The following is a 24,498-nucleotide window of genomic DNA, read 5'->3' on the forward strand; positions in this document are numbered from 1 at the left end:
TAAAAATAAAACAAAACTTACTAAAATACAGACCATTAGAAGTTCTTTGATATGTTATTTATTGAAAATAAATAGTTGTTGTAGAAGTTGAAGCGCATTAAACACATGTGTGTTTGTTTTACAAAGCACGTACTTGTTAATTTTAGCCAAAGTTTAGACTAAAATAAAAGTTTTTTAAAGTCTTTATGATAAAAACAAAACTAAACTTACAAAATTACAGACCATTAGTTGTCTTTTTATATGTTATTTATTAAATATAAATAGTTTTTGTAAAAGTTGAAGCGCATTAAACACATGTGTATTTGATTTACAAAGCACGTACTTTTTAATTTTAGCCAAAGTTTAGACTATAATCAAAGTTTTTTAAAGTCTTTATAATGAAAACAAAACTAATCTACAAAACTTAAGACCATTAGGAACATTTTCATATGTTATTTATTAAAAATAAATAGTTATTGTAGAAATTGAAGCGCATTAAACACATGTGTGTTTGTTTTATAAAGCACGTACTTGTTAATTTTAGCCAAAGTTTAGACTATAATTAAAGTTTTTTTAAGTCTTTATGACTAAATCAAAACTAAACTTACAAAACTTAAGACCATTAGGAACATTTTCATATGTTATTTATTAAAAATAAATAGTTATTGTAGAAGTTGAAGCGCATTAAACACATGTGTGTTTGTTTTACAAAGCACGTACTTGTTAATTTTAGCCAAAGTTTAGACTAAAATAAGAGTTTTTGAAAGTCTTTATAATAAAAACGAAACTAAACTTACAAAACTAAAGACATTTTGGAGTCTTTTGATATGTAATTTATTAAAGATAAATAGTTATTGTAGAAGTTGAAGCGCATTAAACACATGTAAGTTTGTTTTACAAAGCCCGTTCTAGTTAATTTTAGCCAAAGTTTAGACTAAAATAAAAGTTTTTTATAGTCTTTATGATAAAAACAAAACTAAACTTTCAAAACTAAAGACATTTAGGAGTCTTTAGATATGTTATTTATTAAAGTTAAATAGTTATTGTAGAAGTTGAAGCGCATTAAACACATGTGTGTTTGATTTACAAAGCACGTACTTGTTAATATTAGCCAAAGTTTAGACTATAATAAAAGTTTTTTATAGTCTTTATGATAAAAACAAAACTAAACTTACAAAACTTAAGACATTTAGGAGTATTGTAATATGTTATTTATTAAAGATAAATAGTTATTGTAGAAGTTGAAGCGCATAAACACATGTGTGTTTGTTTTACAAAGCCCGTTCTTGTTAATTTTAGCCAAAGTTTAGATTATAATAGAAATCATTTAAAGTCTTTATAATAAAAACAAAACTAAACTTACAAAACTTAAGACCGTTAGAAACATTTTCATATGTAAATAAATAGTTATTGTAGAAGTTGAAGCGCATTAAACACATGTGTGTTTGTTTTACAAAGCACGTACTTGTTAATTTTAGCCAAAGTTTAGACTAAAATAAAAGTTTTTTAAAGACTTTATGATAAAATAAAACTAAACTTACACAACTACAGACCAATACGAGTGTTTTGATATGTTATTTATTAAAAAAAAAATAGTTATTGTAGAAGTTGAAGCGCATTAAACACATGTGTGTTTGTTTTACAAAGCACGTACTTGTAAATTTTAGCCAGGTTTAGACTATAATAAAAGTTTTTTAAAGTCTTCATGATAAAAATAAAACTAAACTTACAAAACTATAGATTAACGCAGTCTTTTGATATGTTATTTATTAAAGATAAATAGTTGTTGTAGAAGTTTAAGCGCATTATACATATGTGTGTTTGTTTTACAAAGTACGTACTTTTTAATTTTAGCCAAAGTTTAGACTATAATAAAACTTTTTTAAAGTCTTTATAATTAAACAAAACTAAACTTACTAAACTACAGACCATTAGAAGTCTTTTTATATGTTATTTATTAAATATAAATAGTTGTTGTAGAAGTTGAAGCGCATTAAACACATGTGTATTTCTTTTACAAAGCACGTACTTGTTAATTTTAGCCAAAGTTTAGACTAAAATAAAAGTTTTTTAAAGTCTTTATAATAAAAATAAAACAAAACTTACTAAAATACAGACCATTAGAAGTTCTCTGATATGTTATTTATTGAAAATAAATAGTTGTTGTAGAAGTTGAAGCGCATTAAACACATGTGTGTTTGTTTTACAAAGCACGTACTTGTTAATTTTAGCCAAAGTTTAGACTAAAATAAAAGTTTTTTAAAGTCTTTATGATAAAAACAAAACTAAACTTACAAAATTACAGACCATTAGTTGTCTTTTTATATGTTATTTATTAAATATAAATAGTTTTTGTAAAAGTTGAAGCGCATTAAACACATGTGTATTTGATTTACAAAGCACGTACTTTTTAATTTTAGCCAAAGTTTAGACTATAATCAAAGTTTTTTAAAGTCTTTATAATGAAAACAAAACTAATCTACAAAACTTAAGACCATTAGGAACATTTTCATATGTTATTTATTAAAAAAAAATAGTTATTGTAGAAATTGAAGCGCATTAAACACATGTGTGTTTGTTTTATAAAGCACGTACTTGTTAATTTTAGCCAAAGTTTAGACTATAATTAAAGTTTTTTTAAGTCTTTATGACTAAATCAAAACTAAACTTACAAAACTTAAGACCATTAGGAACATTTTCATATGTTATTTATTAAAAATAAATAGTTATTGTAGAAGTTGAAGCGCATTAAACACATGTGTGTTTGTTTTTTAAAGCACGTACTTGTTAATTTTAGCCAAAGTTTAATCTATAAGAAAAGTTTTATTTAAGTCTTTATAATGAAAACAAAACTAAACTTACAAAACTACAGACCAATACGAGTGTTTTAATATGTTACTAATTAAAAATAAATAGTTATTGTAGAAGTTTGAGCGCATTAAACACATGTGTGTTTGTTTTATGAAGCCCGTTTTTATTTTAGCAAAAAGTTTAGACTAAAATAAAAGTTTTTTATAGTCTTTATGATAAAACAAAACTAAACTTACAAAATTAGAGACATTTAGTAGTCTTTTGATATACTTTTTATTAAAGATAAATAGTTATTGTAGAAGTTAAAGCGCATTAAACACATGTGTGTTTGATTTACAAAGCACGTACTTGTTAATTTTAGCCAAAGTTTAGACTATAATAAAACTTTTTTAAAGTCTTTATAATTAAACAAAACTAAATTTACTAAACTACAGACCATTAGGAGTTATTTGATATGTTATTTATTGAAAATAAATAGTTGTTGTAGAAGTTGAAGCGCATTAAACACATGTGTATTTGTTTTACAAAGCACGTACTTGTTAATTTTAGCCAAAGTTTAGATTAAAATAAAAGTTTTTAAAGTCTTTATAATAAAAACAAAACTAAACTTACAAAACTACAGACCTTAAGGAGTCTTTTGATATATTATTTATTAAAAATAAATAGTTATTGTAGAAGTTAAAGCGCATTAAACACATGTGTGTTTGATTTACAAAGCACGTACTTGTTAATATTAGCCAAAGTTTAGACTATAATAAAAGTTTTTTATAGTCTTTATGATGAAAACAAAACTAAACTTACAAAACTTAAGACATTAAGGAGTCTTTTAATATGTTATTTATTAAAGATAAATAGTTATTGTAGAAGTTGAATCGCATTAAACACATGTGTGTTTGATTTACAAAGCACGTACTTGTTAATTTTAGCCAAAGTTTAGACTAAAATAAAAGTTTTTTAAAGACTTTATAATAAAAACAAAACTAAACTTACACAACTACAGACCAATACGAGTGTTTTGATATGTTATTTATTAAAAAAAAAATAGTTATTGTAGAAGTTGAAGCGCATTAAACACATGTGTGTTTGTTTTACAAAGCACGTACTTGTAAATTTTAGCCAGGTTTAGACTATAATAAAAGTTTTTTAAAGTCTTCATGATAAAAATAAAACTAAACTTACAAAACTATAGACTAACGCAGTCTTTTGATATGTTATTTATTAAAGATAAATAGTTGTTGTAGAAGTTTAAGCGCATTATACATATGTGTGTTTGTTTTACAAAGTACGTACTTTTTAATTTTAGCCAAAGTTTAGACTATAATAAAACTTTTTTAAAGTCTTTATAATTAAACAAAACTAAACTTACTAAACTACAGACCATTAGAAGTCTTTTTATATGTTATTTATTAAATATAAATAGTTGTTGTAGAAGTTGAAGCGCATTAAACACATGTGTATTTCTTTTACAAAGCACGTACTTGTTAATTTTAGCCAAAGTTTAGACTAAAATAAAAGTTTTTTAAAGTCTTTATAATAAAAATAAAACAAAACTTACTAAAATACAGACCATTAGAAGTTCTTTGATATGTTATTTATTGAAAATAAATAGTTGTTGTAGAAGTTGAAGCGCATTAAACACATGTGTGTTTGTTTTACAAAGCACGTACTTGTTAATTTTAGCCAAAGTTTAGACTAAAATAAGAGTTTTTTAAAGTCTTTATGATAAAAACAAAACTAAACTTACAAAATTACAGACCATTAGTTGTCTTTTTATATGTTATTTATTAAATATAAATAGTTTTTGTAAAAGTTGAAGCGCATTAAACACATGTGTATTTGATTTACAAAGCACGTACTTTTTAATTTTAGCCAAAGTTTAGACTATAATCAAAGTTTTTTAAAGTCTTTATAATGAAAACAAAACTAATCTACAAAACTTAAGACCATTAGGAACATTTTCATATGTTATTTATTAAAAATAAATAGTTATTGTAGAAATTGAAGCGCATTAAACACATGTGTGTTTGTTTTATAAAGCACGTACTTGTTAATTTTAGCCAAAGTTTAGACTATAATTAAAGTTTTTTTAAGTCTTTATGACTAAATCAAAACTAAACTTACAAAACTTAAGACCATTAGAAACATTTTCATATGTTATTTATTAAAAATAAATAGTTATTGTAGAAGTTGAAGCGCATTAAACACATGTGTGTTTGTTTTTTAAAGCACGTACTTGTTAATTTTAGCCAAAGTTTAATCTATAAGAAAAGTTTTATTTAAGTCTTTATAATGAAAACAAAACTAAACTTACAAAACTACAGACCAATACGAGTGTTTTAATATGTTATTAATTAAAAATAAATAGTTATTGTAGAAGTTTGAGCGCATTAAACACATGTGTGTTTGTTTTATGAAGCCCGTTTTTATTTTAGCAAAAAGTTTAGACTAAAATAAAAGTTTTTTATAGTCTTTATGATAAAACAAAACTAAACTTACAAAATTAGAGACATTTAGTAGTCTTTTGATATACTTTTTATTAAAGATAAATAGTTATTGTAGAAGTTAAAGCGCATTAAACACATGTGTGTTTGATTTACAAAGCACGTACTTGTTAATTTTAGCCAAAGTTTAGACTATAATAAAACTTTTTTAAAGTCTTTATAATTAAACAAAACTAAATTTACTAAACTACAGACCATTAGGAGTTCTTTGATATGTTATTTATTGAAAATAAATAGTTGTTGTAGAAGTTGAAGCGCATTAAACACATGTGTATTTGTTTTACAAAGCACGTACTTGTTAATTTTAGCCAAAGTTTAGATTAAAATAAAAGTTTTTAAAGTCTTTATAATAAAAACAAAACTAAACTTACAAAACTACAGACCTTAAGGAGTCTTTTGATATGTTATTTATTAAAAATAAATAGTTATTGTAGAAGTTAAAGCGCATTAAACACATGTGTGTTTGATTTACAAAGCACGTACTTGTTAATATTAGCCAAAGTTTAGACTATAATAAAAGTTTTTTATAGTCTTTATGATGAAAACAAAACTAAACTTACAAAACTTAAGACATTTAGGAGTCTTTTAATATGTTATTTATTAAAGATAAATAGTTATTGTAGAAGTTGAATCGCATTAAACACATGTGTGTTTGATTTACAAAGCACGTACTTGTTAATTTTAGCCAAAGTTTAGACTAAAATAAAAGTTTTTTAAAGACTTTATAATAAAAACAAAACTAAACTTACACAACTACAGACCAATACGAGTGTTTTGATATGTTATTTATTAAAAAAAAAATAGTTATTGTAGAAGTTGAAGCGCATTAAACACATGTGTGTTTGATTTACAAAGCACGTACTTGTTAATTTCAGCCAAAGTTTAGACTATAGTAAAACTTTTTTAAAGTCTTTATAATTAAACAAAACTAAACTTACTAAACTAAAGACCTTTAGGAGTCTTTTGATATGTTATTTATTAAAAATAAATAGTTATTGTAGAAGTTGAAGCGCATTAAACACATGTGTGTTTGTTTTAAAAAGCACGTACTTGTTAATTTTAGCCAAAGTTTAGACTATAATAAAAGTTTTTTATAGTCTTTATGATAAAAACAAAACTAAACTTACAAAACTAAAGACATTTAGAAGTCTTTTGATATGTTATTTATTAAAGATAAATAGTTATTGTAGAAGTTGAAGCGCATTAAACACATGTGTGTTTGTATTACAAAGCACGTACTTGTTAATTTTAGCCAAAGTTTAGACTAAAAAAAAAGTTTTTTAAAGTCTTTATATTAAAAACAAAACTAAACTTACAAAACTAAAGACATTTAGGAGTCTTTTGATATGTTATTTATTAAAGATAAATAGTTATTGTAGAAGTTGAAGCGCATTAAACACATGTGTTTTTGTTTTACAAAGCCCGTTCTTTTTAATTTTAACCAAAGTTTAGACTAAAATAAAAGTTTTTTATAGTCTTTATGATAAAAACAAAACTAAACTTACAAAACTAAAGACCTTGAGGAGTCTTTTGACATGTTATTTTTTAAAGATCAATAGTTATTGTAGAAGTTGAAGCGCATTAAACACATGTGTGTTTGATTTACAAAGCACGTACTTGTTAATTTTAGCCGTAGTTTAGACTATAATAAAAGTTTTTTGAAGTCTTTATGACAAAATCAAAACTAAACTTACAAAACTACAGACGATTAGGAGTCTTTTGATATGTTATTTATTAAAAATAAATAGTTATTGTAGAAATTGAAGCGCATTGAACACAGGTGTGTTTGTTTTACAAAGGATGTACTTGTTAATTTTAGCCAAAGTTTAGACTATAATAAAAGTTTTATATAGTCTTTATGATAAAAACACAACTAAACTTACAAAACTTTAGACATTTAGGAGTCTTTTGATATGTTATTTATTAAAGATAAATAGTTATTATTGAAGTTGAAGCGCATTTAACACATGTGTGTTTGTTTTACAAAGCACGTGCTTGTTAATTTTAGCCAAAGTTTAGACTATAATAAAAGTTTTTTATAGTCTTTATGTAAAAAAAAAAACTAAACTTACAAAACTAAAGACATTTAGGAGTCTTTCGATATGTTATTTATTAAAGATAAATAGTTATTGTAGAAGTTGAAGCGCATTAAACACATGTGTGTTTGATTTACAAAGCGCGTACTTGTTAACTTTAGCCAAAGTTTAGACTATAATAAAACTTTTTTAAAGTCTTTATAATTAAACAAAACTAAACTTACTAAACTACAGACCATTAGGAGTTCTTTGATATGTTATTTATTGAAATTAAATAGTTGTTGTAGAAGTTGAAGCGCATTAAACACATGTGTATTTGTTTTACCAATGACGTACTTGTTAATTTTAGCCAAAGTTTAAACTAAAATAAAAGTTTTTTAAAGTCTTTATGATAAAAACAAAACTAAACTTACAAAACTACAGACCTTAAGGAGTCTTTTGATATATTATTTATTAAAAATAAATAGTTAATCTAGAAGTTGGAGCGCATTAAACACATGTGTGTTTGATTTACAAAGCACGTACTTGTTAATTTTAGCCAAAGTTTAGACTATAATAAAAGTTTTTTAAAGTCTCTATAACTATACCAAAACTAAACTTACAAAACTACAGACCATTAGGAGTCTTTTTATATGTTATTTATTAAATATAAATAGTTTTTGTAGAAGTTGAAGCGCATAAAAACATGTGTGTTTGTTTCACGAAACCCGTTCTTGTTAATTTTAGCCAAAGTTTAGACTAAAATAAAAGTTTTTTAAAGTCTTTATAATAAAAACAAAACTAAACTTACAAAACTAAAGACATTTAGGAAACTTTTGATATGTTATTTATCCAAGATAAACAGTTATTGTAGAAGTTGAAGCGCATTAAATACATGTGTTTTTGTTTTACAAAGCCCGTTCTTGTTAATTTTAGCCGAAGTTTAGACTAAAATAAAAGTTTTTTATAGTCTTTATGATAAAAACAAAACTAAACTTACAAAACTAAAGACATTTAGGAGTCTTTTTATATGTTATTTATTAAATATAAATAGTTCTTGTAAAAGTTGAAGCGCATTAAACACATATGTATTTGTTTTACAAAGCACGTACTTGTTAATTTTAGCCAAAGTTTAGACTAAAATAAAAGTTTTTCAAAGTCTTTATAATAAAAACAAAACTAAACTTACAAAACTACATACCTTGAGAAGTCTTTTGAAATGTTATTTATTAAAAATAAATAGTTATTGTAGAAGTTGAAGCGCATTAAACACATGTGTGTTTGATTTACAAAGCACGTACTTGTTAATTTTAGCCAAAGTTTAGACTATAGTAAAAGTATTTTATAGTCTTTATGATAAAAACAAAACTAAACTTACAAAACTAAAGATATTTAGGAGTTTTTTGATATGTTATTTATTAGAGATAAATAGTTATTGTAGAAGTTGAAGCGCATTAAATACATGTGTGTTTGTTTTACAAAGCCCGTTCTTGTAAATTTTAGCCAAAGTTTAGACTAAAATAAAAGTTTTTTAAAGTCTTTATAATAAAAACAAAACTAAACTTACAAAACTACAGACCTTGAGAATTTTTTTTTATGTTAATTATTAAAAATAAATAGTTATTGTAGAAGTTGAAGCGCATTAAACACATGTGTGTTTGATTAATAAAGCACGTTCTTGTTAATTTTAGCCAAAGTTTAGACTAAAATAAAAGTTTTTTAAAGTCTTTATAATATTAACAAAACTAAACTTACAAAACTAAAGACCTTGAGGATTTTTTTGACATGTTATTTATTAAAAATAAATAGTTATTGTAGAAGTTAAAGCGCATTAAACACATGTGTGTTTGATTTACAAAGCACGTACTTGTTAATTATAGCCAAAGTTTAGACTATAGTGAAACTTTTTTAAAGTCTTTATAATTCAACAAAACTAAACATACTAAACTACAGACCATTAGAAGTCTTTTTATATGTTATTTATTAAATATAAATAGTTGTTGTAGAAGTTGAAGCGCATTAAACACATGTGTGTTTGATTTACAAAGCGCGTACTTGTTAACTTTAGCCAAAGTTTAGACTATAATAAAACTTTTTTAAAGTCTTTATAATTAAACAAAACTAAACTTACTAAACTACAGACCATTAGGAGTTCTTTGATATGTTATTGTAGAAGTTGAAGCGCATTAAACAGATGTGTGTTGGATTTACAAAGCACGTACTTGTTAATTATAGCCAAAGTTTAGACTATAGTAAAACTTTTTTAAAGTCTTTATAATTCAACAAAACTAAACTTACTAAACTACAGACCATTAGAAGTCTTTTTATATGTTATTTATTAAATATAAATAGTTGTTGTAGAAGTTGAAGCGCATTAAACACATGTGTGTTTGATTTACAAAGCACGTACTTGTTAATTTTAGCCAAAGTTTAGACTATAGTAAAACTTTTTTAAAGTCTTTATAATTAAACAAAACTAAACTTACTAAACTACAGACCATTAGGAGTTCTTTGATATGTTATTTATTGAAAATAAATAGTTGTTGAAGAAGTTGAAGCGCATTAAACACATGTGTATTTGTTTTACAAAGCACGTACTTGTTAATTTTAGCCAAAGTTTAGACTAAAATAAAAGATTTTAAAGTCTTTATAATAAAAATAAAACTAAACTTACAAAACTAAAGACCTTGAGGAGTCTTTTGATATGTTATTTATTATAAAAAAATAGTTATTGTAGAAGTTGAAGCGCATTAAACACATGTGTGTTTGTTTTACAAAGCACGTACTTGTTAATTTTAGCCAAAGTTTAGACTATAATAAAAGTTTTTTTTAGTCTTTATGATAAAAACAAAACTAAACTTACAAAACTAAAGACATTTAGGAGTCTTTTGATATGTTATTTATTAAAGATAAATAGTTATTGTAGAAGTTGAAGCGCATTAAACACATGTGTGTTTGATTTACAAAGCATGTACTTGTTAATTTTAGCCAAAGTTTAGACTATAATAAAACTTTTTTAAAGTCTTTATAATTAAACAAAACTAAACTTACTAAACTACAGACCATTAGGAGTTCTTTGATATGTTATTTATTGAAAATAAATAGTTGTTGAAGAAGTTGAAGCGCATTAAACACATGTGTATTTGTTTTACAAAGCACGTACTTGTTAATTTTAGCCAAAGTTTAGACTAAAATAAAAGATTTTAAAGTCTTTATAATAAAAATAAAACTAATCTTACAAAACTAAAGACCTTGAGTAGTCTTTTGATATGTTATTTATTAAAAATAAATAGTTATTGTAGAAGTTGAAGCGCATTAAACACATGTGTGTTTGTTTTACAAAGCACGTACTTGTTAATTTTAGCCAAAGTTTAGACTATAATAAAAGTTTTTTTATAGTTTTTATGATAAAAACAAAACTAAACTTACAAAATTAAAGACATTTAGGAGTCTCTTGATATGTTATTTATTGAAAATAAATAGTTATTGTAGAAGTTGAAGCGCATTAAACACATGTGTGTTTAATTTACAAAGCATGTACTTGTTAATTTTAGACAAAGTTTAGACTATAATAAAAGTTTTTTAAAGTCTTTATAATTATACCAAAACTAAACTTACAAAACTACAGACCATTAGGAGTCTTTTTATATGTTATTTATTAAATATAAATAGTGTTTGTAGAAGTTGAAGCGCATAAAAACATGTGTGTTTGTTTCACGAAGCCCGTTCTTGTTAATTTTAGCCAAAGTTTAGACTAAAATAAAAGTTTTTTAAAGTCTTTATAATAAAAACAAAATTAAACTTACAAAACTAAAGACATTTAGGAGTCTTTTGATATGTTACTTATTAAAGATAAATAGTTATTGTAGAAGTTGAAGCGCATTAACCACATGTGTATTTGTTTTACAAAGCACGTACTTGTTAATTTTAGCCAAAGTTTAGACTATAATAAAAGTATTTTAAAGTCCTTATGACAAAAACAAAACTAAACTCACAAAACTACAGACCATTAGGAGTCTTTTGATATGTTATTTATTAAAAATAAATAGTTATTGTAGAAATTGAAGCGCATTGAACACAGGTGTATTTGTTTTACGAAGCATGTACTTGTTAATTTTAGCCAAAGTTTAGACTATAATAAAAGTTTTATATAGTCTTTATGATAAAAACACAACTAAACTTACAAAACTAAAGACATTTAGAAGTCTTTTGATATGTTATTTATTAGTAATAAATAGTTATTGTAGAAATTGAAGCGCATTAAACACATGTGTGCTTGTTTTTCAAAGCACGTACTTGTTAATATTAGCCAAAGTTTAGACTATAATAAAAGTTTTTTAAAGTCCTTATGACAAAAACAAAACTAAACTTACAAAACTACAGACCATTAGGAGTCTTTTGATATGTTAATTATTAAAAATAAATAGTTATTGTAGAAGTTGAAGCGCATTAAACACATGTGTGTTTGTTTTACAAAGCACGTACTTGTTAATTTTAGCCAAAGTTTAGACTAAAATAAGAGTTTTTTAAAGTCTTTATGATAAAAACAAAACTAAACTTACAAAACTAAGGACATTTAGGAGTCTTTTTAGATGTTATTTATTAAAGATAAATAGTTATTGTAGAAGTTGAAGCGCATTAAACACATGTATGTTTGATTTACAAAGCACGTACTTGTTAATTTTAGCCAAAGTTTAGACTATAATAAAAGTTTTTTATAGTCTTTATGATAAAAAAAAATAAACTTACAAAACTAAAGACATTTAGGAGTCTTTAGATATGTTATTTATTAAAGATAAATAGTTATTGTTGAAGTTGAAGCGCATTAAATACATGTGTGTTTGATTTACAAAGCAGGTACTTGTTAACTTTAGCCAAAGTTTAGACTATAATAAAACTTTTTTAAAGTCTTTATACTTAAACAAAACTAAACTTACTAAACTACAGACCATTAGGAGTTCTTTGATATGTTATTTATTGAAAATAAATAGTTGTTGTAGAAGTTGAAGCGCATTAAACACATGTGTATTTGCTTTACAAACCACGTACTTGTTAATTTTAGCCAAATTTTAGACTAAAATAAAAGTTTTATAAAGTTTTTATGATAAAAACAAAACTAAACTTACAAAACTACAGACCTTAAGGAGTCTTTTGATATATTATTTATTAAAAATAAATAGTTAATCTACTAGTTGGAGCGCATTAAACACATGTGTGTTTGAATTACAAAGCACGTACTTGTTAATTTTAGCCAAAGTTTAGACTATAATAAAAGTTTTTTAAAGTCTCTATAATTATACCAAAACTAAACTTACTAAACTACAGACCATTAGAAGTCTTTTTATATGTCATTTATTAAAAATAAATAGTTATTGTAAAAGTTGAAGCGCATTAAACACATGTGTGTTTGTTTCACGAAGGACGTACTTGTTAATTTTAGCCAAAGTTTAGACTAAAATAAAAGTATTTTAAAGTCTTTATAATAAAAACAAAACTAAACTTACAAAACTAAAGAAATTTAGGAGTCTTTTGATATGTTATTTATTAAAGGTAAATAGTTATTGTAGAAGTTGAAGCGCATTAAACACATGTGTGTTTGATTTACAAAGCCCGTTCTTGTTAATTTTAGCCAAAGTTTAGACTAAAATAAAAGTTTTTTATAGTCTTTATGATAAAAACAAAACTAAACTTACAAAACTAAAGACATTTAGGAGTCTTTTGATATGTTATTTATTAAAGATCAATAGTTATTGTAGAAGTTGAAGCGCATTAAACACATGTGTGTTTGTTTTACAAAGCACGTACTTGTTAATTTTAGCCAAAGTTTAGACTATAGTAAAACTTTTTTAAAGTCTTTATAATTAAACGAAACTAAACTTATTAAACTACAGACCATTAGGAGTCTTTTTATATGTTATTTATTAAAAATAAATAGTTATTGTAGAAGTTGAAGCGCATTAAACACATGTGTGTTTGATTTACAAAGCACGTACTTGTTAATTTTAGCCAAAGTTTAGACTATAGTAAAAGTGTTTTATAGTCTTTATGATAAAAACAAAACTAAACTTACAAAACTAAAGACATTTAGGAGTCTTTTGATATGTTATTTATTAGAGATAAATAGTTATTGTAGAACTTTGAGCGCATCAAATACATGTGTGTTTGATTTACAAAGCACGTACTTGCTAATTTTAGCGAAAGTTTTGACTAAAATAAAAGTTTTTTAAAGTCTTTATAATAAAAACAAAACTAAACTTACAAATTTACGGACCTTGAGAAGTTTTTTGATATGTTATTTATTAAAAATAAATAGTTATTGTAGAAGTTGAAGCGCATTAAACACATGTGTGTTTGATTTATAAAGCACGTTCTTGTCAATTTTAGCCAAAGTTTAGACTAAAATAAAAGTTTTTTAAAGTCTTTGTAATAAAAACAAAACTAAACTTACAAAACTAAAGACCTTGAGGAGTCTTTTGACGTGTTATTTATTAAAAATAAATAGTTATTGTAGAAGTTGAAGCGCATTAAACACATGTGTGTTTGATTTACAAAGCACGTACTTGTTAATTTTAGCCAAAGTTTAGACTATAGTAAAACTTTTTTAAAGTCTTTATAATTCAAAAAAACTAAATTTACTAAACTACAGACCATTAGAAGTCTTTTTATATGTTATTTATTAAATATAAATAGTTGTTGTAGAAGTTGAAGCGCATTAAACACATGTGTGTTTGTTTTTCAAAGCACGTACTTGTTAAATTAGCCAAAGTTTAGACTAAAATAAAAGTTTTTTAAAGTCTTTATGATAAAAAAAAACTAAACTTACAAAACAAAAGACTTTTAGGAGTCTTTTGATATGTTATTTATTAAAGATAAATAGTTATTGTAGAAGTTGGAGCGCATTAATCATATGTGTGTTTGTTTTACAAAGCCCGTTCTTGTTAATTTTAGCCAAAGTTTAGACTAAAATAAAAGTTTTTTATAGTCTTTATGATAATAACAAAACTAAACTTACAATACTAAAGACCTTGAGGAGTCTTTTGACATGTTACTTATTAAAAATAATTAGTTATTGTCGAAGTTGAAGCGCATTAAACACATGTGTGTTTGATTTACAAAGCACGTTTTTGTTAATTTTAGCCAAAGTTTAGACTATAATAAAACTTTTTTAAAGTCTTTATAATTAAACAAAACTAAACTTACTAAACTAAAGACCATTAGGAGTTCTTTGATATGTTATTTATTGATAATAAATAGTTTTTGTAGAAGTTGAAGCGCAATAAACACATGTGTATTTGTTTTACAAAGCACGTACTTGTTAATTTTAGCCAAAGTTTAGACTAAAATAAAAGTTTTTTAAAGTCTTTATAATAAAAACAAAACTAAACTTACAAAACTACAGACCTAGAGGAGTCTTTTGATATATTATTTATTAAAAATAAATAGTTATTGTAGAAGTTGAAGCGCATTAAACACATGTGTGATTGATTTACAAAGCACGTACTTGTTAATTTTAGCCAAAGTTTAGACTACAATAAAACATTTTTTAAGTCTTTATAATTAAACAAAACTAAACTTACTAAACTACAGACCATTAGGAGTTCTTTGATATATTATTTATTGAAAATAAATAGTTGTTGGAGAAGTTGAAGCGCATTAAACACATGTGTATTTGTTTTACAAAGCACGTACTTGTTAATTTTAGCCAAAGTTTAGACTAAAATAAAAGTTTTTTATAGTCTTTATGACAAAAACAAAACTAAACTTACAAAACTAAAGACATTTAGGAGTCTTTTGATATGTTATTAATAAAAGATAAATAGTTGTTGTAGAAGTTGAAGCGCATTAAACACATGTGTGTTTGTTTTACAAAGCCCGTTCTTGTTAATTTTAGCCAAAATTTAGATTATAATAGAAATCATTTAAAGTCTTTATAATAAAAACAAAACTAAACTTACAAAACTTAAGACCATTAGGAACATTTTCATATGTTATTTATTAAAGATAAATAGTTATTGTAGAAGTTGAATCGCATTAATAACATGTGTTTGTTTCACAAAGCCCGTTCTTGTTAATTTTAGCCAAAGTTTAGACTAAAATAAAAGTTTTTTAAAGTCCTTATGACAAAAACAAAACTAAACTCTTAAAACTACAGACCATTAAGAGTCTTTTGATATGTTATTTATTAAAAATAAATAGTTATTGTAGAAGTTGAAGCGCATTAAACACATGTGTGTTTGTTTTACAAAGCACGTACTTGTTAATTTTAGCCAAAGTTTAGAATAAAATAAGAGTTTTTTATAGTCTTTATAATATTAACAAAACTAAACTTACAAAACTAAAGATCTGAGGATTTTTTTGACATGTTATTTATTAAAAATAAATAGTTATTGTAGAAGTTGAAGCGCATTAAACAGATGTGTGTTGGATTTACAAAGCACGTACTTGTTAAATATAGCCAAAGTTTATACTATAGTAAAACTTTTTTAAAGTCATTATAATTCAACAAAACTAAACTTACTAAACTACAGACCATTAGAAGCCCTTTATATGTTATTTATTAAATATAAATAGTTGTTGTAGAAGTTGAAGCGCATTATACACATGTGTATTTGTTTTACAAAGCACGTTATTGTTAATTTTAGCCAAAGTTTAGACTAAAATAAAAGATTTTAAAGTCTTTATAATAAAAATAAAACTAAACTTACTAAACTAAAGACCTTGAGGAGTCTTTTGATTTGTTATTTATTATAAAAAAATAGTTATTGTAGAAGTTGAAGCGCATTAAACACATGTGTGTTTGTTTTACAAAGCACGTACTTGTTAATTTTAGCCAAAGTTTAGACTATAATAAAAGTTTTTTATAGTCTTTATGATAAAAACAAAACTAAACTTACAAAACTAAAGACATTTAAGAGTCTTTTGATATGTTATTTATTAAAGATAAATAGTTATTGTAGAAGTTGAAGCGCATTAAACACATGTGTGATTGATTTACACAGCACGTACTTGTTAATTTTAGCCAAAGTTTAGACTACAATAAAACTTTTTTTAAGTCTTTATTATTAAACAAAACTAAACTTACTAAACTACAGACCATTAAGAGTTCTTTGATATGTTATTTATTGAAAATAAATAGTTGTTGAAGAAGTTGAAGCGCATTAAACACATGTGTATTTGTTTTACAAAGCACGTACTTGTTAATTTTAGCTAAAGTTTAGACTAAAATAAAAGATTTTAAAGTCTTTATAATAAAAATAAAACTAATCTTACAAAACTAAAGACCTTGAGTAGTCTTTTGATATGTTATTTATTAAAGATAAATAGTTATTATTGAAGTTGAAGCGCATTTAACACATGTGTGTTTGTTTTACAAAGCACGTGCTTGTTAATTTTAGCCAAAGTTTAGACTATAATAAAAGTTTTTTATAGTCTTTATGTAAAAAAAAAAACTAAACTTACAAAACTAAAGACATTTAGGAGTCTTTCGATATGTTATTTATTAAAGATAAATAGTTATTGTAGAAGTTGAAGCGCATTAAACACATGTGTGTTTGATTTACAAAGCGCGTACTTGTTAACTTTAGCCAAAGTTTAGACTATAATAAAACTTTTTTAAAGTCTTTATAATTAAACAAAACTAAACTTACTAAACTACAGACCATTAGGAGTCTTTTGATATGTTATTTATTAAAGATAAATAGTTATTGTAGAAGTTGAAGCGCATTAAACACATGTGTTTTTGTTTTACAAAGCCCGTTCTTTTTAATTTTAACCAAAGTTTAGACTAAAATAAAAGTTTTTTATAGTCTTTATGATAAAAACAAAACTAAACTTACAAAACTAAAGACCTTGAGGAGTCTTTTGACATGTTATTTTTTAAAGATCAATAGTTATTGTAGAAGTTGAAGCGCATTAAACACATGTGTGTTTGATTTACAAAGCACGTACTTGTTAATTTTAGCCGTAGTTTAGACTATAATAAAAGTTTTTTGAAGTCTTTATGACAAAATCAAAACTAAACTTACAAAACTACAGACGATTAGGAGTCTTTTGATATGTTATTTATTAAAAATAAATAGTTATTGTAGAAATTGAAGCGCATTGAACACAGGTGTGTTTGTTTTACAAAGGATGTACTTGTTAATTTTAGCCAAAGTTTAGACTATAATAAAAGTTTTATATAGTCTTTATAATAAAAACACAACTAAACTTACAAAACTTTAGACATTTAGGAGTCTTTTGATATGTTATTTATTAAAGATAAATAGTTATTATTGAAGTTGAAGCGCATTTAACACATGTGTGTTTGTTTTACAAAGCACGTGCTTGTTAATTTTAGCCAAAGTTTAGACTATAATAAAAGTTTTTTATAGTCTTTATGTAAAAAAAAAAACTAAACTTACAAAACTAAAGACATTTAGGAGTCTTTCGATATGTTATTTATTAAAGATAAATAGTTATTGTAGAAGTTGAAGCGCATTAAACACATGTGTGTTTGATTTACAAAGCGCGTACTTGTTAACTTTAGCCAAAGTTTAGACTATAATAAAACTTTTTTAAAGTCTTTATAATTAATCAAAACTAAACTTACTAAACTACAGACCATTAGGAGTTCTTTGATATGTTATTTATTGAAAATAAATAGTTGTTGTAGAAGTTGAAGCGCATTAAACACATGTGTATTTGTTTTACCAATGACGTACTTGTTAATTTTAGCCAAAGTTTAAACTAAAATAAAAGTTTTTTAAAGTCTTTATGATAAAAACAAAACTAAACTTACAAAACTACAGACCTTAAGGAGTCTTTTGATATATTATTTATTAAAAATAAATAGTTAATCTAGAAGTTGGAGCGCATTAAACACATGTGTGTTTGATTTACAAAGCACGTACTTGTTAATTTTAGCCAAAGTTTAGACTATAATAAAAGTTTTTTAAAGTCTCTATAACTATACCAAAACTAAACTTACAAAACTACAGACCATTAGGAGTCTTTTTATATGTTATTTATTAAATATAAATAGTTTTTGTAGAAGTTGAAGCGCATAAAAACATGTGTGTTTGTTTCACGAAACCCGTTCTTGTTAATTTTAGCCAAAGTTTAGACTAAAATAAAAGTTTTTTAAAGTCTTTATAATAAAAACAAAACTAAACTTACAAAACTAAAGACATTTAGGAAACTTTTGATATGTTATTTATCCAAGATAAACAGTTATTGTAGAAGTTGAAGCGCATTAAATACATGTGTTTTTGTTTTACAAAGCCCGTTCTTGTTAATTTTAGCCGAAGTTTAGACTAAAATAAAAGTTTTTTATAGTCTTTATGATAAAAACAAAACTAAACTTACAAAACTAAAGACATTTAGGAGTCTTTTTATATGTTATTTATTAAATATAAATAGTTCTTGTAAAAGTTGAAGCGCATTAAACACATATGTATTTGTTTTACAAAGCACGTACTTGTTAATTTTAGCCAAAGTTTAGACTAAAATAAAAGTTTTTCAAAGTCTTTATAATAAAAACAAAACTAAACTTACAAAACTACATATCTTGAGAAGTCTTTTGAAATGTTATTTATTAAAAATAAATAGTTATTGTAGAAGTTGAAGCGCATTAAACACATGTGTGTTTGATTTACAAAGCACGTACTTGTTAATTTTAGCCAAAGTTTAGACTATAGTAAAAGTATTTTATAGTCTTTATGATAAAAACAAAACTAAACTTACAAAACTAAAGATATTTAGGAGTCTTTTGATATGTTATTTATTAGAGATAAATAGTTATTGTAGAAGTTGAAGCGCATTAAATACATGTGTGTTTGTTTTACAAAGCCCGTTCTTGTAAATTTTAGCCAAAGTTTAGACTAAAATAAAAGTTTTTTAAAGTCTTTATAATAAAAAAAAAACTAAACTTACAAAACTACAGACCTTGAGGAGTTTTTTGACATGTTAATTATTAAAAATAAATAGTTATTGTAGAAGTTGAAGCGCATTAAACACATGTGTGTTTGATTTATAAAGCACGTTCTGGTTAATTTTAGCCAAAGTTTAGACTAAAATAAAAGTTTTTTAAAGTCTTTATAATATTAACAAAACTAAACTTACAAAACTAAAGACCTTGAGGATTTTTTTGACATGTTATTTATTAAAAATAAATAGTTATTGTAGAAGTTAAAGCGCATTAAACACATGTGTGTTTGATTTACAAAGCACGTACTTGTTAATTATAGCCAAAGTTTAGACTATAGTGAAACTTTTTTAAAGTCTTTATAATTCAACAAAACTAAACATACTAAACTACAGACCATTAGAAGTGTTTTTATATGTTATTTATTAAATATAAATAGTTGTTGTAGAAGTTGAAGCGCATTAAACACATGTGTGTTTGATTTACAAAGCACGTACTTGTTAATTTTAGCCAAAGTTTAGACTATAGTAAAAGTTTTTTAAAGTCTTTATAATTAAACAAAACTAAACTTACTAAACTACAGACCATTAGGAGTTCTTTGATATGTTATTTATTGAAAATAAATAGTTGTTGAAGAAGTTGAAGCGCATTAAACACATGTGTATTTGTTTTACAAAGCACATTATTGTTAATTTTAGCCAAAGTTTAGACTAAAATAAAAGATTTTAAAGTCTTTATAATAAAAATAAAACTAAACTTACAAAACTAAAGACCTTGAGGAGTCTTTTGATATGTTATTTATTATAAATAAATAGTTATTGTAGAAGTTGAAGCGCATTAAACACATGTGTGTTTGTTTTACAAAGCACGTACTTGTTAATTTAAGCCAAAGTTTAGACTGAAATAAAAGTTTTTTAAAGTCTTTATAATATTAACAAAACTAAACTTACAAAACTAAAGACCTTGAGGATTTTTTTGACATGTTATTTATTAAAAATAAATAGTTATTGTAGAAGTTGAAGCGCATTAAACAGATGTGTGTTGGATTTACAAAGCACGTACTTGTTAATTATAGCCAAAGTTTAGACTATAGTAAAACTTTTTTAAAGTCTTTATAATTCAACAAAACTAAACTTACTAAACTACAGACCATTAGAAGACTTTTTATATGTTATTTATTAAATATAAATAGTTGTTGTAGAAGTTAAAGCGCATTAAACACATGCGTGTTTGATTTACAAAGCCCGTTCTTGTTGATTTTAGCCAAAGTTTAGACTAAAAAAAGTGTTTTAAAGTCTTTATAATAAAAACAAAACTAAACTTACAAAACTACAGACCTTGAGGAGTCTTTTGATATGTTATTTATTGAAGATAAATAGTTATTGTAGAAGATGAAGCGCATTAAACATATGTGTGTTTGTTTTACAAAGCACGTACTTGTTAATTTTAGCCAAAGTTTAGACTAAAATAAGAGTTTTTGAAAGTCTTTATAATAAAAAAAAAACTAAACTTACAAAACTAAAGACATTTAGGAGTCTTTTGATATGTAATTTATTAAAGATAAATAGTTATTGTAGAAGTTGAAGCGCATTAAACACATGTGTGTTTGTTTTACAAAGCCCGTTCTAGTTAATTTTAGCCAAAGTTTAGACTAAAATAAAAGTTTTTTAAAGTCTTTATGATAAAAACAAAACTAAACTTTCAAAACTAAAGACATTTAGGAGTCTTTAGATATGTTATTTATTAAAGTTAAATAGTTATTGTAGAAGTTGAAGCGCATAAACACATGTGTGTTAGATTTACAAAGCACGTACTTGTTAATATTAGCCAAAGTTTAGACTATAATAAAAGTTTTTTATAGTCTTTATGATAAAAACAAAACTAAACTTACAAAACTTAAGACATTTAGGAGTCTTTTAATATGTTATTCATTAAAGATAAATAGTTATTGTAGAAGTTGAATCGCATTAAACACATGTGTGTTTGATTTACAAAGCACGTACTTATTAATATTAGCCAAAGTTTAGACTAAAATAAAAGTTTTTTAAAGACTTTATGATAAAATAAAACTAAACTTACACAACTACAGACCAATACGAGTGTTTTGATATGTTATTTATTAAAAAAAAAATAGTTATTGTAGAAGTTGAAGCGCATTAAACACATGTGTGATTGATTTACAAAGCACGTACTTGTTAATTTTAGCCAAAGTTTAGACTACAATAAAACATTTTTTAAGTCTTTATGATAAAAACACAACTAAACTTACAAAAATATAGACTAACGCAGTCTTTTGATATGTTATTTATTAAAAATAAATAGTTGTTGTAGAAGTTTAAGCGCATTATACATATGTGTGTTTGTTTTACAAAGCACGTACTTTTTAATTTTAGCCAAAGTTTAGACTATTATAAAACTTTTTTAAAGTCTTTATAATTAAACAAAACTAAACTTACTAAACTACAGACCATTAGAAGTCTTTTTATATGTTATTTATTAAAGAAAAATAGTTATTGTAGAAGTTGAAGCGCATTAAACACATGTGTATTTCTTTTACAAAGCACGTACTTGTTAATTTTAGCCAAAGTTTGACTAAAATAAAAGTTTTTTAAAGTCTTTATAATAAAAATAAAACAAAACTTACTAAAATACAGACCATTAGGAGTTCTTTGATATGTTATTTATTGAAAATAAATAGTTGTTGTAGAAGTTGAAGCGCATTAAACACATGTGTGTTTGTTTTACAAAGCACGTACTTGTTAATTTTAGCCAAAGTTTAGACTAAAATAAAAGATTTTAAAGTCTTTATGATAAAAACAAAACTAAACTTACAAAATTACAGACCATTAGTTGTCTTTTTATATGTTATTTATTAAATATAAATAGTTTTTGTAAAAGTTGAAGCTTATTAAACACATGTGTGTTTGATTTACAAAGCACGTACTTTTTAATTTTAGCCAAAGTTTAGACTATAATCAAAGTTTTATAAAGTCTTTATGATTAAAACAAAACTAAACTACAAAACTTAAGACCATTAGGAACATTTTCATATGTTATTTATTAAAAATAAATAGTTATTGTAGAAATTGAAGCGCATTAAACACATGTGTGTTTGTTTTATAAAGCACGTACTTGTTAATTTTAGCCAAAGTTTAGACTATAATTAAAGTTTTTTTAAGTCTTTATGACAAATACAAAACTAAACTTACAAAACTTAAGACCATTAGGAACATTTTCATATGTTAATTATTGAAAATAAATAGTTATTGTAGAAGTTGAAGCGCATTAAACGTATGTGTGTTTGTTTTTTAAAGCACGTACTTGTTAATTTTAGCCAAAGTTTAATCTATAAGAAAAGTTTTATTTAAGTCTTTATAATAAAAACAAAACTAAACTTACAAAACTACAGACCAATACGAGTGTTTTAATATGTTATTAATTAAAAATAAATAGTTATTGTAGAAGTTGAAGCGTATTAAACACATGTGTGTTTGATTTACAAAGCACGTACTTGTTAATTTTAGCCAAAGTTTAGACTATAATAAAACTTTTTTAAAGTCTTTATAATTAAACAAAACTTAACTTACTAAACTACAGACCATTAGGAGTTCTTTGATATGTTATTTATTGAAAATAAATAGTTGTTGTAGAAGTTGAAGCGCATTAAACACATGTGTGTTTGTTTTACAAAGCACGTACTTGTTAATTTTAGCCAAAGTTTAGATTAAAGTAAAAGTTTTTTAAAGTCTTTATAATAAAAACAAAACTAAAATTACAAAACTACAGACCTTAAGGAGTCTTTTGATATATTATTTATTAAAAATAAATAGTTATTGTAGAAGTTGAAGCGCATTAAACACATGTGTGTTTGTTTTACAGAGCCCGTTCTTGTTAATTTTAGCCAAAGTTTAGACTAAAATGAAAGTTTTTTATAGTTTTATGATAAAAACAAAACTAAACTTTCAGAACTAAAGACATTTAGGAGTCTTTAGATATGTTATTTATTAAAGTTAAATAGTTATTGTAGAAGTTGAAGCGCATTAAACACATGTGTGTTTGATTTACAAAGCCTGACTTGTAAATTTTAGCCAAAGTTTAGACTATAATAAAAGTATTCTATAGTCTTTATGATAAAAACAAAACTAAACTTACAAAACTAAAGACATTTAGGAGTCTTTTGATATGTTATTTATTAGAGATAAATAGTTGTTGTAGAAGTTGGAGCGCATTAAACACATGTGTGTTTGTTTTACAAAGCCCGTTCTTGTTAATTTTAGCCAAAGTTTAGACTAAAATAAAAGTTTTTTAAAGTCTTTATAATAAAAACAAAACTAAACTTACAAAACTACAGACCTTGAGGAGTTTTTTGACATGTTATTTATTAAAAATAAATAGTTATTGTAGAAGTTGAAGCGCATTAAACACATGTGTGTTTGATTTATAAAGCACGTACTTGTTAATTTTAGCCAAAGTTTAGACTAAAATAAAATTTTTTTAAAGTCTTTATAATATTAACAAAACTAAACTTACAAAACTAAAGACCTTGAGGATTTTTTTGACATGTTATTTATTAAAAATAAATAGTTATTGTAGAAGTTGAAGCGCATTAAACAGATGTGTGTTGGATTTACAAAGCACGTACTTGTTAATTATAGCCAAAGTTTAGACTATAGTAAAACTTTTTTAAAGTCTTTATAATTCAACAAAACTAAACTTACTAAACTACAGACCATTAGAAGTCTTTTTATATGTTATTTATTAAATATAAATAGTTGTTGTAGAAGTTGAAGCGCATTAAACACATGTGTGTTTGATTTACAAAGCACGTACTTGTTAATTTTAGCCAAAGTTTAGACTATAGTAAAACTTTTTTAAAGTATTTATAATTAAACAAAACTAAACTTACTAAACTACAGACCATTAGGAGTTCTTTGATATGTTATTTATTGAAAATAAATAGTTGTTGAAGAAGTTGAAGCGCATTAAACACATGTGTATTTGTTTTACAAAGCACGTTATTGTTAATTTTAGGCAAAGTTTAGACTAAAATAAAAGATTTTAAAGCCTTATAATAAAAATAAAACTAAACTTACAAAACTAAAGACCTTGAGGAGTCTTTTGATATGTTATTTATTATAAAAAAATAGTTATTGTAGAAGTTGAAGCGCATTAAACACATGTGTGTTTGTTTTACAAAGCACGTACTTGTTAATTTTAGCCAAAGTTTAGACTATAATAAAAGTTTTTTATAGTCTTTATGATAAAAACAAAACTAAACTTACAAAAC

The sequence above is a fragment of the Thalia democratica genome, chromosome 9 (genome assembly GCF_965202585.1).
Source record: "Thalia democratica chromosome 9, ktThaDemo2.hap1.1, whole genome shotgun sequence".
Lineage (NCBI taxonomy): Eukaryota > Metazoa > Chordata > Thaliacea > Salpida > Salpidae > Thalia > Thalia democratica.